Genomic DNA, 17,762 nt, shown 5'->3' on the forward strand with positions numbered 1-17,762 from the left:
GATCCAGAAGACTCATGATGGAGAAAGCTATCCACATCCAGAGAAAGAATTACAGAGTCTGAGTGCAGATTGAGGCAAACTATTTGCTCTCTTTTTTCCTTCTTTTTTGGTTTTGTTTTTTCTTCCTCATGATTCGTTCCATTCATTATAATTCTTTACAACTTGACTGTTGTGTAAATAAGTTTAATGTGAATGTATATGTAGAACCTACATTGGATTACATGCTGTCTTGGGGGGGTGTGGTGAAGAGGGGAAGAGAGAGGTGGGGAGAAAATTTGGAACTCAAAAACTTGTGGAACTGAGTGTTGTAAACTAAAAATAAAAATTAAAAAAAGAGAGAATGAATAAAAAGTATATCAGCCAGTGGATCTTAAATTTTCATATTAAGATTAGCATTCAAATGTCCCGAAGTGAAAGGACAGGAGGAACAATTTCTTAAATATACGTATCTAGAAGGGAAGAATTTTTGTTGAATGACAACAATGAAGATACATCCAACCTGTGGTCGTTTTACTTCTACTTTCACAATCTCTCTCATATGTCTTCTTCTCTCCACTCATACCTTGATGCAGGCTCTCTTCACCTCACACCTGGACCAATGCAATAAATAGCCTTCTCTCCTCCTTTTCCCTCCCTTCCCCTCTCCTCCCCTCCCCTCTCCTCTCTTTACTGTTATCTGAGGGTACTCTGCCCAAAGAAAGGCAAATTTCAATGGCTGAATCCTACCTTGATATCTTGGTGTTTACTAGCTAGATTTCTTTCTTAAACACCAGGCCTGAATTCAACTCACCCTAGCTCTCACTGATTGGCCAACAATAGGTCCCTGCCTAAGCTCATTTAATGGTTATTTTTTGGGTCCAGGTAGCTCAGAGTGAATGTAAATAGTAATTATTTCTCTTTTAGCCAGAAACAACCCTGAGGTTCTCCCCCTCCCCCTTTGACTTTTTTTTTATTAAAGGGGCCATCCCTTGGCTTACTTCTTAAATATCTCTAATCACTGAATGGCCATTGCCTCAGTCACAGTGAGAACTCAGAAAGACCTTAGAGTAAAAAGGCCAAGGTTTCTCACTGCATCCAGGGCCATCTCCAGTTGTCTTGATCTATATCTGGTCATTGGACTCAGATAGCTCTGGAGGAGAAAGTGAGGTGAGTGACTTTGCACAGCCCTTCCTCTCTGTAATCCAATTCACTGCAAGTCATGGTAACATCTTCCTGATGTCATGGTCCTCTTCAAGAATGAGGGATAAACCACAATTCCATTACATTCATATACTACAACTTCTTCAGCCATCCCTTTAATGAGCATCCCTTCAATTTCCAATTCTTTATTACTACAAAAAGAGCTGCTATAACTATTTTTGTACATGTGGGTCCTTTCCCCTTTTTGTGATCTCTTCAGGATACAGACCTAGTAGTGGCATTGTTGGATCAAAGTGAAGGCACAATTTTATAGCCCTTTGGGCATAGTTCCAAATTGCTCTCCAGAATGGTTGGATTCACAACTCCACCAACAATGAATACATTAATGTTCCAATTTTCTCACATTTTCTCTAACATTTGTTTATTTTTTGTTATATTAACCAACTGGATAGGGTGAGGTGGTACCTCAGAACTGTTTTAATTTGCATTTCTCTAATCAGTAGTGACTTAGAGCATTTTTCATATAACTATAGACAGCTTTAATTTCTTCATCTGAAAACTGTCTGTTCATATTCTATAACCATTTATCAATTAGGGAATGACTTGTATTCTTACAAACTTTACTCAGTTTTCTATATATTTTAGAAATGAGGCTTTTATCAGAGACACTGGCTATAAAAATTGTTTCCAAGCTTTCTGATTTCCTTCTAATCTTGGTTGCATTGGCTTTGTTTGTACAAAACCTTTTTAACTTAGTGTAATCAAAATTATCCACTTTGCATTTCTTAATATTCTCTATCTCTTCTTTGGTCATAAATTCTTCCCTTCTCCATAGATCTGACAGGTAAACTATTCTTTGCTTTCCTAATTTACTTATGGTATAACCCTTTACATCTAAATCATGTACCCATTTTGACCTTATCTTGGTATGCAGTGTAAGCTATTGGTCTATGCCTAGTTTCTGCCATACTATTTTCCAGTTTTCCTAGCAGTTTTTGTTAAATAGCAAGTTTTATCTCAGAAGTTGGAGTCTTTGGGTTTATCAAACAGTTAAGTATTATAGTCATTGACTACTGTGTCTTGTGTACCTACCTATTCCACTGATTTGCCACTGTGTTTCTTAGTCAGTACTAAATAGTTTTGATGATTTTGCTGCTCCATAATACAGTTTTAGATCTAGTATGGCTAGATCACCTTCCCTTGCATTTTTCATTAATTCCCTTAATATTATTGACCTTTTTTTCTTCTAGATGAATTTTGTTATTATTTTTTCTAGCTCTGTAAACTAATTTTTTGGTAGCTTGATTGGTATTGTACTAAATAAGCAAATTAATTTAGGTAGAATTGTCATTTTTATTATATTATCTTGGCCTACCCAGGAGCCATTGATATTTTTCCAATTATTTAGATATGACTTTATTTGTGTGAAAAGTGTTTTGTAATTGTGTTCATATAGTTCCTGGATTTATCTTGGCAGGTGGACTCCCAAATATTTTTGTCGTCTACAGTTATTTTAAATGGAATTTCTCTTTGTATCTCTTGCTGTTGGGCTTTGTTAGTAATATATAGAAATGCCAATGATTTAGGTGGGTTTATTTTACGTCCTGCAACTTTACTAAAGTTGTTAATTCTTTCAAGTGGTTTTTAGTTGATTCTCTAGGATTCTCTAAGTATTCCATCATATCATCTTCAAAGAGTGATAGCTTAGTTTCTTCTTTGCCTATTCTAGTTCCTTCAATTTCTTTTTCTTCTCTTATTGCTAAAGTTAACATTTCTAGTACAATATTGAATAACAGTGGTGATAATGGACATCCTTGTTTCACCCCTGATCTTATTGGGAATGCTTCTAGCTTATCCCTATTACATATAATGCTTGCTGATGGCTTTAGATAGATGCGACTTATCGTTTTAAGGAAAACTCCATTGATTCCTAAGCTCTCTAGTATTTTTAATAGGAATAAGTGTATTTTGTTAAAAGCTTTTCCTGCATCTGAGATAATCATATGATTTCTGTTAATTTTGTTATTAATATGGTCAATTATGCTGATAATTTCCCTAATGTTGAACCAGCCCAAAGCAAGCGAATCCTAATGACTACTTGGCTATACAAATTCAAAACTGATAGGTCAGGATATTCAGGAAGCCTGTCTTTTTATAAGTTATCATACTAATAAATGCCTTGTGGGTTTTTGTTGTTGTCATTGTTATTTTACTATATTTAAAAAGGTTGTAGTCCCTTTTCCCCTTTCCAGTTGGTGTTTTTAAACAAAAAAACGTCATATAGCAGCGAGTATTTACTGATAATAGATAACAGGTTGGGTATTTTTTGTATTTGGACGCTGGGGTAATATCATTGAATCTTCATGGGAAAGAGTTATCCTCTACTGATGTGAATAGTATTATTACTCATTTTCTTTTAACTTAATATAATTACTCATTTTAATTTCCACGACTTTAGATAAGATAAATAAGCTATTCAGCACTACTATAGAAAACACAAATATCAGTAGTAAAAAGAGCATTGCCCTGGCAGGCATCGGAGCTTAGTTTAAATTACACTCTGCCATTTACTAGCTGTGCACCCCCGGGCAAGGCCCTTGAACCTCTTTGGGACTCAGTTTCCTTATGTGAAAACAAAGATTGGGCTAGATGACCTCTGGGGTCCTTTACAACTCTGAGTCTCTGATCCTATGATCTTCTAGCTCTGGCATGATTAGTCTAGAATCACTATTTTTAACACTCAGCCAAGGTCTTTCAGCCAAGATTTTAAACCATTTTCAAACACACTACTTGCAGGTGCCATAGCCCATAGATGGGAAAACTGGAGCTATACATGCAAATGATCAGAGCCATGATCTTTGTCAAAGAGGGGCCTTGAACTAACCACCTCTGTTTACAGGCTGAGTAAGTCTAAGTGACTTGGATTTTTCACTTGCATTCCAAGACAATCCAACAAGCATTTGTCTATTAAATGCCTACTATGCACAAGACACAAGGCTGAGGACTGAGGGTTCAAAGACAAAATTGAAAAAACAAGCCCTGACCTCAAGATTTTTACATTCAACCTAGGAGATACAACACATAAAAGACTAGAATGTATAATGATTCGGGGAAGAGAGAGAGTATTAGTAACTAAAGAGATAAAAATACATTATGATCGTACTTTAAAATTTGGGACTTCTAAAGTTTTGAGGAAAAAGAACTTGGTTTAAAAGGGATCTCTGAGATACTGAAGAAGGTACTAAAATAGATACTGAAAAGATTCAAAAACATACAAGGGATGTCATAAATTGTATACAAATGAACAAATATTAAAGGCCTGCTACAGATTCTGTTTAGCATTGCAGTGTTTAAATAAAATTAGAGCTTGATTTTGGAACCAACTGCAAAGGATTATTCCCTACCCACAATCCAAAGGCTCCAAATGAACTGACTACACTACAATGTTAATTAGTTATCACAACAAATTTCAAAGAACTGAATTTTCTTTACATTATATACATAGATATATAATTTAAGAACACTGCCTGATTCATGTCTTCCACTGATCAGTATTATAAATCAGAAGAATGTAAGTTCCTTGGGCATAGGAACTGGTTGTCTTTGTTTCCCTGAAGCAGTACTTGTTCATCTGAATGAATCAATTCAGTTTTTTCTGACTCTCTCTTGTGCTTTTATCTCTTATAAGCCATGCACATCCAAGTCATAAGACTTTGTATGAGAATAAAAAAGAATGGAGAATTCTTTTAAAGAGTACAGGAAAATGTCCAATCTTGCAATTGTTGTTCACTCACATCTGATTCTTTGTGACCCCATTTGGGGTTTTCTTGGCAAAGATACTGGAGTGTTTTGTCATTTCCTTCTCCAGTTCATTTTACAGATGAGGAACTGAGGTTTGTCTAGGGTCACAAAGCTAGTAAGTGTCTGGGGCTGGATTTGAACTCAGGAAGATGAATCTTCCTAACTCCTGTACCACCTAGCTGCTCAAGGAAAATGTTAGGAAAACTAACTAATGTATTCAAATGGAGTTTCTGTATTCATGTTTGGCCCACTGATGACTCCTTCCATCAAAAATATGAATGAAAGCAGCTGCTGCTTTCCTTGCTTTATCCAACTGCCAAATAACCGTCACCTGTAAGACAGGAAAGCTAGTCTACTCGAGAAAGACAGGATGTGGTATGTGCCAGGCAAACTAAACAAACATCACCTTGACAACCACATCCCATCAGACCCCAACAGAGACAGCCAAGGACCTGAACCCAAGAGCGTTATGAATAGCAATGTCCCCTAGACTGTTTTAACATGTAATGGGAAGGCAATTTTATATATATATATATATATATATATATATATATGTGTGTGTGTGTGTGTGTGTGTGTGTGTGTGTGTGTGTATAAATGTAAAAAATGATACTTATCAACCTAAAAAAAATTGTCCATCTTAGCCTCTCATTCTCGTGACCATAGTAGAGAGCAGTCAAGAGGCAGGTTTTGAAATTTTATACCCAAAGGAAAGAAAGCTGGAGAAAATTCAGTTGGTGATCTTGAGATGGACAGTCTTGGATCCAAGGAAGCCAGAAAAAAATAACATCATTGAGATAGATTTTCTACAGTATATACCAGGATAAGAAAGGTATATACAATATATTCATTAGTATGGTAACCTAAGGGAAAAGGTAGGCTTCCTGAAAACCCAGTCACTTATGAGTATTCTTCTCTTCTATAATCCAGATAGATGAGATGAAGTTATCAATGGAAAGCCAAGAGAGTTACTAACTTTCAGGTAAGGAAAAATGGGTAGAAGTCCCAAGTAATTATTCCTTAATGCTATTAAAAGACAAGGAATCTCTCAGAAGAGATGACTACAAGGTTGTAAAACCTCATAAGTGACTGGGTTTTCAGGAAGCCTACCAGCCTCAACAAAGACTTTGATACCATCTTTAGTAGACCTGTCTTCCTACCCTGGTGCCTGTACGATATTCAATCATTCTGTGGAGCAATTGAGAACTATGCTCAAAGGGCTATAAAACCATACATGTCTTTTGACCTAGCAATACCACTACTAGGTCTGTATCCCAAAAGAGATAAAAAACAAAAAAAAGAAAAATACCTATATGTACAAAAATATTTATGGTAGCTCTTTTCTGGTGGCAAGGAGTTAGAAATTGAGGGGATGCCCATTGATTCGGGACTGGCTGAACAAATTGTGGTATGTGATTGTAATGGAATGCTATTGCACTATAAGAAATGATGAACAGAAAAATCTGGACTTACGTGAGTTGATGCAAAGAAGTGAATGTACTGTGTACAAAGTAACAGCAATATTGTAAGATTATCACCTGTGAATAACTTAGCTATTCTCAGTAATACAATGATCCAAGACAATTATGAAGGACTTATGATGAAAAATGCCACCCATCCCCAGACAAGGAGCTGATGGTGTTTGAACACAGATTGAAACATACTTTTTTTTTACTTTTTTTACTTGAGGGTTTTGGGGAAGTCTATGTTTTCTTTCACAACATGACTAATATGGAAATGTATTGCATGACTACACATGTATAATCTATATCAAATTGTTTGCCTTCTCAATGGGGAGTGGGGGTGGGGAGGGAGGAAAGGAGAGAATTTGAAACTCAAAGTTTTATAAAATGAATGTTAAAAATTGTTTTTTACATGGAACTGGGAGAAAAAATATTAAATACATTTTTTTAAAAAAGTGAAAAATAAAACAAAACCAGAAACTTACTGAAGATGAAGTCACTTGGCCAAGGTCACAGAGAGCAAATGGAATAGCCAGGGAGCGCATCCAGATCTTTTGCTGCCAAATCCAGTTTCCCTTCTCACTAGACCATGTTGTTTTCCCACTTTCACAAGAAGAACAAAATAAGACCTAATAAAATGAATGCTTACATTTTAATACATTCATGAAAATCGACTTGATCCCTGTATGTCCTAACCCAGCAGCCATTCTCCTCTTTGGAGCTCTTACAGAATTTTTTTCTGGAAGGAAAAACAGGAAATAAGAGATAACAGCCTAAATTGCCTGTAACTCACTAACATCAATGGCCTATATTGGCAAACGAGGAGAAAAGAGCATTGTGCTATGGAGCATTGGGTCAGTCTTCAGCCCAGCTGAATAAAAAGAACATAGTACTGAAATCTTCTTTGTCTCTTATCCTGTGTAGATATCCAAGAACCCGTCAGAGGAAAGAACTCTGAATCAGAAGGCAGTTTAACTAATTTGAGGAATTTCTGAGGAAAAGGGCTGACTTTTATTCTCATTAAATAATTCTTAGATGAAAGCAGCATGGCCTAGTGAATAGAGAATTGGCCTTGGAGTGAAGATGACCTTGGTTTAAGACATGCCTTTGATAAATATTGGTGGTATGATCTTCAGCAAGTTATAGCCTTTCAGTGGTCCAGGCAACTCTCTAAAATTAAATTACCATATGAGTACTAATCTTTATTGATACAGGGAAATTTCCCAGAGGGTTCCCTATGCCAGTGAAACAAATCTTATCCAAAAAAAGATCTTAGTTTGTAGGTAAAAGGTTCCCGGAGGAAATGGAACTTACAAAAAGTAGGATTTTTCAAAATAGCAAACACAAATCTTTTCCTATGTGGCCTTATAAACCTGTAGGGACTACATTGGTCCCTAGGTGAATTGAGGTCCACCAGAAAGGAGCATTGACTTTACTCTTTATGTTCCTGGGTCTAAGTCCTTACATTTTCCTTTAAATAAAATTTGCCTTGTACACATTAGGTCATTAAACATGTCAGCCTTGCTTTTTGCAGGGGGCCAGGGCGAGATATAGGGCAGAGAAGGGGTGGGGCATGGGGAGGATCAGACCTGTTATTTCACTGCTGATGAGCCAACACCCTCTACCCATGCAAATTAACCTTTGCTTTGCAATTTTAATATGAGAAACCTTTCTCAGGCTACTAAGTGGTTAATAATAATAATAGCTAACATTTATATGGCACTTACTAGGTGCCAAGTTTTGTGCTGAGTGCTTTATGGTTCTTATCTCATTTGATCATCACAATAGCTCTGGGAATTAGGTGCTACTGTCATCCCCACTTAACACTCCACACAACTGAGTCAGACAGGAGTTAAGTGACTTGCGCAGGATCACATAGATAATGTCTGATGATGGATTTGAATTCAGGTCTTCCTGACTCTAGAGCACACTGTCCCCTGGGAGGGGCTGGAATGATGGGGGGAGGGGTTGGTAGTAGCCTCAGGTGCAATTGGGAGGCTTCATATAAAAATAATGGGGTGATAGAAGCAAAAGGAAAGAAAATATGATAAGAAAATTTTGAAAAACCGTCTGTACATGTTTCATCTGTTGTGTACCAGCGTTAAAGTCCTAGTGATTACATTATTTTCCAAATAAACACACAAAATGCAAGTTATAATTGGTCAGTGGTGAAGTCCACCAACAGGTCTTAACAAGCAAGTGTTGGCAGGCGAATGTATAGCGAATTGTCCGTAAGTCTAGCATGCATCAGCAGGAATATGTGTGTGTTTATACTTGTTTATAATACAGTACTATATGGTTATATGATGCAATATTGCAGCATCAAAATTTCAATGCAGAAAAAAAGCCACAAATTTACAATAAACTATTAAATTTAAGATGCATCATTTTTTGAAGAAAAAAATATTTTTTTTAAAAGATACAAATTTAAAAAAAAAAACTTTGAAGAGTGTAAGAAATAGGGGGAGGAGTTTTGTTTCCACAGAGTTGAAAGTATCCCTCTTCCTCCCCCTCCTGCCCCCAGCTTTAGCAGAAACCAGGTCTCAGGCCTCTGATGAAAGGTTAGACGTGTGCTTAAATGAGCCATTTGAGGAGGGCATGACGTAGGCAGTCAGGGGTTTGCATCTGACCGATGAAGAGCCTGGCAGAAGATTTAATGTTGGGGTCAATAAAAAGACTGGCATCCATCTGAGTCCTTGTGCTCTCTCATGTTCTCTGTTCAGGGGATGTACCCATTTATTCAGGAGGAATAAATGTAAAACTATAATTAAAACGTTCCTGGCTTCCCAATGAGTATCACTTATTCCTAGACAGTGGAAGTGTGTTTCCAACAAGGGTTAAAGAGAGTAGATTTCCAGGAGAGGTGCTGAATAATTTTTTTTTGAAAAGGTGACAGTAGGCCAAATAAGTTTGGGAACCTCTACTTTAGCGTCTTCCTGACTCTTGGCCCCCATGCTCTATTCACTGACCCCTTCCCAGCTGCTTGGCTAGGGTAACACAACAAGTTAGGGACAGGACTTGAAAGTTGGCCTTCCTGATTCTGAGGCTAGCCTTTTGCTTGCTACTCAAGAAATGCTTCTTGAATTGAAATAAGATGTGAAGATGTTCCCTCTTCAGGCTTTCAGTGACTAAATTTCCAATTTGTTAGGGTATGAGGCAAAAGTCCTTTTGGAAAAGGCTAGGAATTTGGCTGCGCAATTAGTAGAAACAATAAGGAAAGCCCAAAGATTCTCTAACTTTTTGCTGCAGAGGCAACTCAGTCCAAATCAAGAAGAATAACTGGAAAATGAGATCACTCTAAAGTCTTAATTTATAGTCACAATTCTACCCTTTGTTTCAAGTGTAGTAAAGTCAAGTCCAGAACAAGTCAAAAGGCCAAACTTAAGGACCTCGAAGGCCACATGTGGCATTAAGGCCGCAGGTTCCCCACCCCTGGTCAATATTTGTGTGTGTGTGTGTGTGTGTGTGTGTGTGTGTGTGTGTGTGTGTGTACCTGTGCACAAAGCACTGTGCTAAACCCTACAAGCACATGCAAAGACATGCTCTCAAGGAGCTAATAATGTAAGAGAGGAGACAAAAGGTAAGTGGAGTAGAGAATAAGAACATGGAGGGAGTTATGGTGTAAGATCGATGAAAGGCTTTTTTTAAAAGCCAAGAAAAAGATTTTATATTCGATCCAGAAGGTAATAGGGAGCCATTGGAGTTGACTGAGTAAGGTAGTGACATTTTAGAGAAAATCTGGTGCCTGGGACTGAGTTTCCTATTTTCCTGATGGGAGATCTCAAAGCCAAGACTTCGAGGCAGCACAATTGGGGGTACATTCTGCTGCTGTAACTCCTTTCCTAAAGCCTATTGATGAACAAAACCAATCCCTCTTCACATTGCTGAAGGAAAACACTGGGAATATGTGAGGTAACCTAGCAGTCTGCCTGTGTCTCTCTCTCTAGCTTGCTACAGTAGAGACTGAGGAGTTTCCCCTTCGGTGAGGTCTAAGACACTCTCAGTTGAGCTGAGTTATCTCACTCCCAATGGGAGAGCTCCTTCCCTCTGTGTTGTCTGGCAGCTATTCTCCTCTATATACATTCTCTGGTTTTTGTTTTGCTCTGATTTGGATAAACGGGTTTCTTTGTTATTTGCTATGGGTGTTCTCTGTGGAAACTGGCATGAAGTTGTAAAGGAACCAAGCCCTATAGAGCCTGGGGTCCTGCTTTCCCCCAATAACAGCACAGCATTCAGAAAATAGATTGAAACTAATCATATCTCCTAGACTCAAGGGACTTAGTAGATATAATTCTAGACAATACCCCTTCTCTACGAGGAAAGCAGAATGGTGGCCTCCAGCCCCAGCTTCCTGCTTCCCCTTCAGATAGGAATTGAAGTCTCCCTTGAAGAAAGGTGTGGGGAGAAGAGGGTCTACATGCTTATCCTGCCTCCCTTCAAGCCACACAATGACACCCCTAATGCTACAGGTAGAGGCACAGCTCTTGCCATGCCTAGGTCCTACACATGGGCTTCTCTACACATAGGACCTTTGTTACACTGGTACATTAAAAGGAGTTGCTAATTCTAAATGTGCTGGCTGAAACAGCAGAGTCAAGGATTTTAGCTGAGGCAGTCGACAATGCAGCTGGGCAGCATTCAATATTCAACAGTGTGAAGTGGGGCAGTGACTGGCAGACTAGAAGATGAAAATCAATAGCACAGAGGTAGCTCCGGCCTTACAGTCCTGGGTTTGAGTTGCTTCTCCTCTAACATACGTTGGCTACACCTTCACATGTGCACTTTGGCCACATGTTCTTCCTCTGTGTGTGCCTCTCTTCTTATGACTTTTATGTGTCTATTCCACTTACTACTCCACTGGAGTATTTGTGGGAGAGGGTGCCCCAATCTTATTGATCGAATTTTATTTTTTGTCCCAGTTTTATAGATCTGCTCTTACTGCTTATGGTAGGAGTAGTTTTAGAAGAATAAGTCTCAGGTTAATGAGGGATATATTTTATTGCTATTTTCCTTACCATATAATTTTAATAAATGTTTTTGTTTTTATCTAATGTATCTCTTGACTAACTATTAAGGGGAACACATTGGTGGGGACTTGTGAACCATAGTTTTAGGAGGGTGACTCTGCAGAGATCTACCTTGAATCTGGGTAGCTAATCCCATCATTGCTACTTCATTTACTGTACCATTTTATTAATGTCTTTGATTTGAGCAAATTTTGTCCTTTAGCTGACATAACTGACACAGTCAGTGTGAGTTTGTAAGGTGTAGTTTTAGGAGTCTTGACCCATAGAATACTTTGAACCTGGGATCACTCTCTGGTGGGGGAATCTATTGTCCAATTTGGGAGTGTCTCCAGGGCACTAAACCCTAGAAACTTTCTTTTTACTTTATTCAGAATACAGAAAGGTTGGGGAAAGTAATTTCTCTCTCCTTCTCACTTTCTTCTTTGCACCTCCACATAAGAAGTGATGACTTGCAGGAGAAATACATGGCTGTAGGAGAAATGTGCTTGCCTATAGCCTGGAAGGGAAATTCAAGGATGTGGCTTCTTGAACCCCAACCTTCTGCACAGAGGAATAGGAAGAGGAACGTCTGAATTCCCTTTAAGGAATTATAATTATAATTTTAATATATTATATAATATAAATATAATAATAATAGATAATATTTATATAGTGCTTACTATATGCCTGGCAATGTGCTGTGTTCTACAGTTGTTACTTCATTTAATATTCACAACAACCCTGGGAAATAAGTGCTATTATTATCCCATTTTATAGTAGAAGGAACTGAGGCAAACAGATGTTAAATGACTTGCCGAGGATCATAGCTCTTAAGTATCTAAGGCCAAATTTGAACTCATGTCTTCCTTTTTGTGGGGAAAAAAAAGATTTCTAGGGGCAGCACCAAATTTGGATAACTTCAAGTTTGAGTTCCTGATTGAGAGTGTTTCAGGTCAGGATCTTCTAGGGAGAAAAGATTCCCTGATTCTTCTTGCTAAATGGAGAAGTGAGAAGGCCATACATGCTTGTTGTTCGTGATCAGCATCTTATTCAGACTGCAATTGCACTGAGGATTCCAGAGAAGCCAGAAGCCAGAGGTGGTTGAGTCTCTACATGTCACAAAGAGTGACCAGCAGCTACCAGTGGAGAGGCATCCAATGGACATTGCAAGACCAAAGCCAGCAAGAATAGTGGCTACAGCCCCACAGCAATGGAGGCAGGATTTGTCTCTCCTCAAGTAGGCCTTAGCCACACTCACTTCAATGCATGTCCACTCTTCTCTTACTATTCATAGTAGGAGAACTTATAGGTGAATAAGCCTCAGGTTGATGGGTGATATATTTTATTGCTATTTTCCTTATTATGCAATTTCAGTAAATGCTTTTGTTTTAATTTAATTATATCTCTTAACTAACTGGTAAAGGTGAACACATTAGTGGGGCCTTGTGAAATATACTTTTAGAAGTGTGAATCTGAAGAGATCTACCTTGAATCTGAGGTAGCTATTCCCTGGGGGACCTACCTATGAGCTAGGGGAGGGGGTACCTACAGGCAACCTTACTATGATTCCATAATTTTGTTGTTGTTCAGTTGCTTCAGTCATGTCTGACTCTTCATAACCCAATTTGGGGTTTTCTTAGCCAAGATACTGGAGTGGTTTGCCATTTCCTTCTCTGGCTCATTTCACAGATGAGGAAACTGAGGCAAACAAGGTTAAGTGACTTGCCCAGGGTCGCACAGCTAGTAAGTGTCTGAGGCCAGATTGGAATTCACAAAAATGAGTCTTCCTGACTTCAAGCCTGGAGCTCTATCCATTATATCAGCTACTCTATGATTCTGATAAGGATCCACTAATTTCTCTTCCCCAACCACGGTGAAAATATATACTTTGTAAAGTATAAAGGACAATAAAAGGCATCTTTTAAAATAGCTGGATACTCGGAATGTTCTAAAGACTAGTCTTACTTTTTCTAGGCCAGAAGCCTTCATCGGTATGAAAAATATTTGGGCGTAATCTTGTCCTACATATCATTTGGCCCAGACATCAGTGCCTCCATCTTTACTGCACAAACCACAGACAGTCAAATTAGAAGCAACATCTAAATCCAGAAAAATGTTTGTCATCTTTCCCCTCTGCTGCAACTTCTGGCTTTAACTGCCCTTTGAGAGTAGATACAATAGAAGAAGATGAATAAAAATCTGCCAACTTGGGTGTTGGAAACAAGAATCTGACTGTTAAAAGTTGCCAAGCCATCCCCAGAAGTTGGAATGTGGGTTCAGCCATGGGATCAGAGCAGCCCGGGACTATGTGGCAGCAGTGATTATGGGGGGAAGATAAGATGAGTCTGCACAGATCTTCCCAAACCAGAATGAGGATCTAGGGCAGCACCAGGGCCCTACAGATGGCACAGGTGACTGGAGCAGTGAAGAACCTGAGGAAGAGCCTGAGGACTTGGGGTCAGGCCCAACAGACTATTCCTACCAGCCTCTGAACCAAGTCCCTGAGCAAGGAGAAGTAGAACTGGTACCAGTGGAAGGTATTGGAGATGCTGTCACTGACATTCAGGAACATATCCAGGCCCTGGGGTTCCACCTGCCTGACCCTCCTGTGGAGAGTGAAGATGAGGAAGAGGAGGGAGCTGTAGCACTGAGCAGCAGAAATTACATACCCATGAACTCAGAACACATGGAGCTGGTGAAATGCCCAATGACTGGAGTAAATCTGCCTGCCCCAGGAGTCCCTGCTTGGGCCTAGGAGATTTCAGATGCCCAGTGGGAGGATGTGGTACAGAAGACTCTCCAGCCTCAACAGGCAACCTTTACACGGAAGTGATTACCACTGAGAACAGCTTCATTTCTTTTTTCCCCAATACCAGACCTAGAACCACCTTGATACACAACTGGATAAATTCCTGGTCCTAAATTATTTGTTCTTCTTACTCCCTTCTACATTACAGGCAAACTTGGACTTCTCTCCAGAGATCCACTTTATTCAATTCTGCATGTATGGGGACATCTGCCCAAGCCTGACCCACCTTAGCACGTAACACTTTGCAGAGAATAAAGTACCCTATGTATACAGCCAAAAAAAAGTTACCAAACATACTTCCCTGAGAACTCCTTATTTTTCTACTAAAGATAGTTTCTTCAACATTATTCCAACTTATTAAAGACAATTTAGCTGTTGAGACTTGGAGAAATTGTGCCTGAAGAAAGTAATCAGAAAGAATTTTCATCTCGCTGTAAATCCCCTTCTTTTATGAGCTTCCAAGAACATTTTGTCTCTGCCTTTCTGGCACAAATTATGCTTTGGAAGCTTCAGCCAAAAAGTTACATTTCATCCCAAATGAAAATAGAGGTAAGTATTCTTAGAAGTTGAACCACAGAGGTAAGCACAGCACCAAGAAGAGGGCTTGAGAAAGCACTGTATATAGTGCCTTGGGGAGCCCTCACTTCCTTCTGGATGCTTCCTTTTATCCCTTATCTATAGTGAGGTCCTTAGGTTCCATCACCCTCTTCTCATCTTCTGTGTTGGGGAGTGCACTCTGAAGGAGGTATACACCAGATAACTCTGGAGTGACTACATACTCTGATGTGAGGGCCCAAGGTGCTGAGTCCTGAGGGTAGGTGTCAGAAAATACCCAGACCTTAAGATGTGTCAGGAGGATTGCCATCTTAACTGGCCACTGGAATTCTAATACGGTTAATGTGGTTCTTGCTAGGTCAGGGGTGGGGGACCTGTGGTCTCGAGACCACATGTGACCTTCTAGGTCCTTGGTTGCAGCCTTTTGACTGAGTTCAAGTTTTACACAGCAAATTCTTTTATCAAGGGGATTTGTTCTTTAAAGTTTAGATTCAGTCAAAGGGTAGCACTTGAGGACCTAGAGGGCCACATGTACACTTGAGGCCACAGGCTCCCCACTAGGTTAGTCTCAGTGTGATTGTGTGTGTGTGTGTGTGTGTATATGTGCATGTACATTTGTGTGTGTGCATGTGCGTGTTGACATAGGAAGCTGACGGTAGCTAGAAACTCCCTTCAATATATCAGAAAATTATCCATAATATGTTCCTTAAGAATATGGTCTATTGATAGGTTAAGTATCTTGGCCAGGGTCATTCAGCTAATATGTCTCCAAAGCAGGACTTGAACCTGACTCTTCCTGACTTTAAGGCTGGCCCTCGATCCCCTGTCCCACACTGCTTCTCAATACCACTTCCAAATAGTCACATTGACAGTTTAATGATATATTATTTTATGGACATTTATTTATTACTACCACTTTTTATTGACCTTTCTGGAAGCATCTAAGGCACTAAGGATCTTTTTGTTTTAGGGAATATTAAAAAATAATACTTTAACAGCATAATAGCATATGAAGTTCTTGACTTCACCTGAACGAAATCACATTCATCTTCTTTGACTAAAAGATCTAATCTATGTCCAGGAGATAATTTCCTACACTAAAGATCTTAATTGCACTTGAATCTGGAATGTGAGTTCTTTAAGGCCAGAAATCATGTTTTTGCCCTCTTTGTAACTCCAGGCTTAGCACAGTGCATATATTAAGCACTTAAATGCTTAATTAAGCATAATAAAGACTGACTGATGAAAAATTTTTTCACTTAATATATGTTGAAACATCTTAGTAAGTTTTGGAGTACCACTCTGTAGAATTTTTAAGGGAAAAATAAGAAATAAATTCTGTAAAAGTTTTAAGAGTAAATAGCACTTAGCTCTATTATTTTAGTTTAATGAAGGAAGGAAGATAGCCAGTTTGAAAGCAATCTCAGAGTGAAGGGGAAAAATGGTATATGGTTTGCATTTTAAAATTTATGTGAAACGTAAATAGCTGCCTCTTGTTAACCTTTCCTTGATCATGAAAAGAGAAAAGAGAGTTTAAAACTGAGATCCCCTCAGCTCCTCCCACCCTAGTTCAGATTCCCTCCATGACTCCCCCAGTTCAGAGGCTCTCACCCTCTGACCCTCTTAACACCTTTCATCTCAGATCAGATTCTCAAATAAAGGTACTAGGAAAAAAAATGCTGGAAAAATGCAGGGAAACTTGAGTTACATTCCGGACTTATAAATTTACTAGCTGTGTGATATTAAGCAAGTTATCTTATCTCTGCCTCAGTTTTCTGATCTGTAAACAGGAAAAAAATAATGGTACCTACTTCTTGGGGTTCTTAGGAAGAGCAAATTGATATAATGATTGTGAAGTGCTCGATACAGTGACTGGCATTTGTTAAGCACTATATAAATGTTGGCCATTATTATTATTATTTCTTTAATCGAATGTAATTATTCCATACTTGATAACTTAAAGTGGCTTTTAGATGTGATTAGTATAAAATGCCAAAGGTATTGTTGACTGACTGATGAAAAAATTTTTCACTTAATATGTGCTGAAACATCTTAGTGAGTTTTGGGGTACCACTCTGCAGAATTTTTAAGGAAAAAAATAAGAATTAAATTCTATAAAAGTTTAAGATTAATGATTTTGCATGTAGAGTAATTTGGAAATTCATTTGACTGAATTGATATGATCTATAACTGGTAGTAAGTTTTATTTCATGTTTTAAATGCATGATATTGTGTATGTTATTATTGTGTTTCTAAATTTTTCTTATATTGTGAAATTTGGAAAACCATTGTATCAGAAATGCTGCAGAAAAACAACTTTTTTAATCTGGATGCTATTAAATTATGAAGTTAATTTTTTAAAATGTGACTAAATAAATAAATGTGATAAAATAAATATTTGAAACCTGTTACGTATTTAATAGTGTTTGTATTGTTTTAAAACAGATAATAATTAATAAGTTTAATATAATAAAGAGTGAGTTTTCATTTAAACATTTTTGGCTATCACTTATAAAATTATAAGGTGGTTTAAAGATGTAACTTCAATGCATTAATATGAGTCAACTATCAGGTATTTGTTTGAAGCCCTGGAATGTAATTAGTTTTAAGTAAAGGAAGCAACCCACATATCTTATCTGAAAACTGGCCGTCACGCTGATCAATCAGTTATTACTTCCATGTTGCTTTGATTGTTTACAGACACTTGGGGAGAGTGGGACCCCTCCTTTTCTGATTCAGGGAATTGCGCTTATGTGCTCTTCCCCTCCCAACTTTGAAAACCTCTAATCTTTCATCCAATTAGAAATCAGATTACCTAATGTTGTCTTATTTCTTTCTAGCTAATTGGTCTTATTTTATTGTTTTTAATGCATAAAAGTCTGTCTCCTCCTGTACTTAGGGTCTAGGCCTAAGCTGAGATGGTCTGGTCCCAGTTTGTTGATCAATTGCCATGTGTTGCTTAATAAACTGATATGCTCAGAAGATCAAA

At 38.2% G+C, this 17,762-nt stretch overlaps 1 pseudogene; it reads left to right on the forward strand.

Moving 5' to 3' along the window:
- Positions 1-14,242, forward strand: part of LOC118837150 — a 42,505-nt pseudogene extending 28,263 nt beyond the window's left edge.
- Positions 14,243-17,762: the final 3,520 nt, after the last annotated feature.

This window comes from Trichosurus vulpecula, chromosome 2 (assembly GCF_011100635.1).
Source record: "Trichosurus vulpecula isolate mTriVul1 chromosome 2, mTriVul1.pri, whole genome shotgun sequence".
Taxonomy (NCBI): domain Eukaryota; kingdom Metazoa; phylum Chordata; class Mammalia; order Diprotodontia; family Phalangeridae; genus Trichosurus; species Trichosurus vulpecula.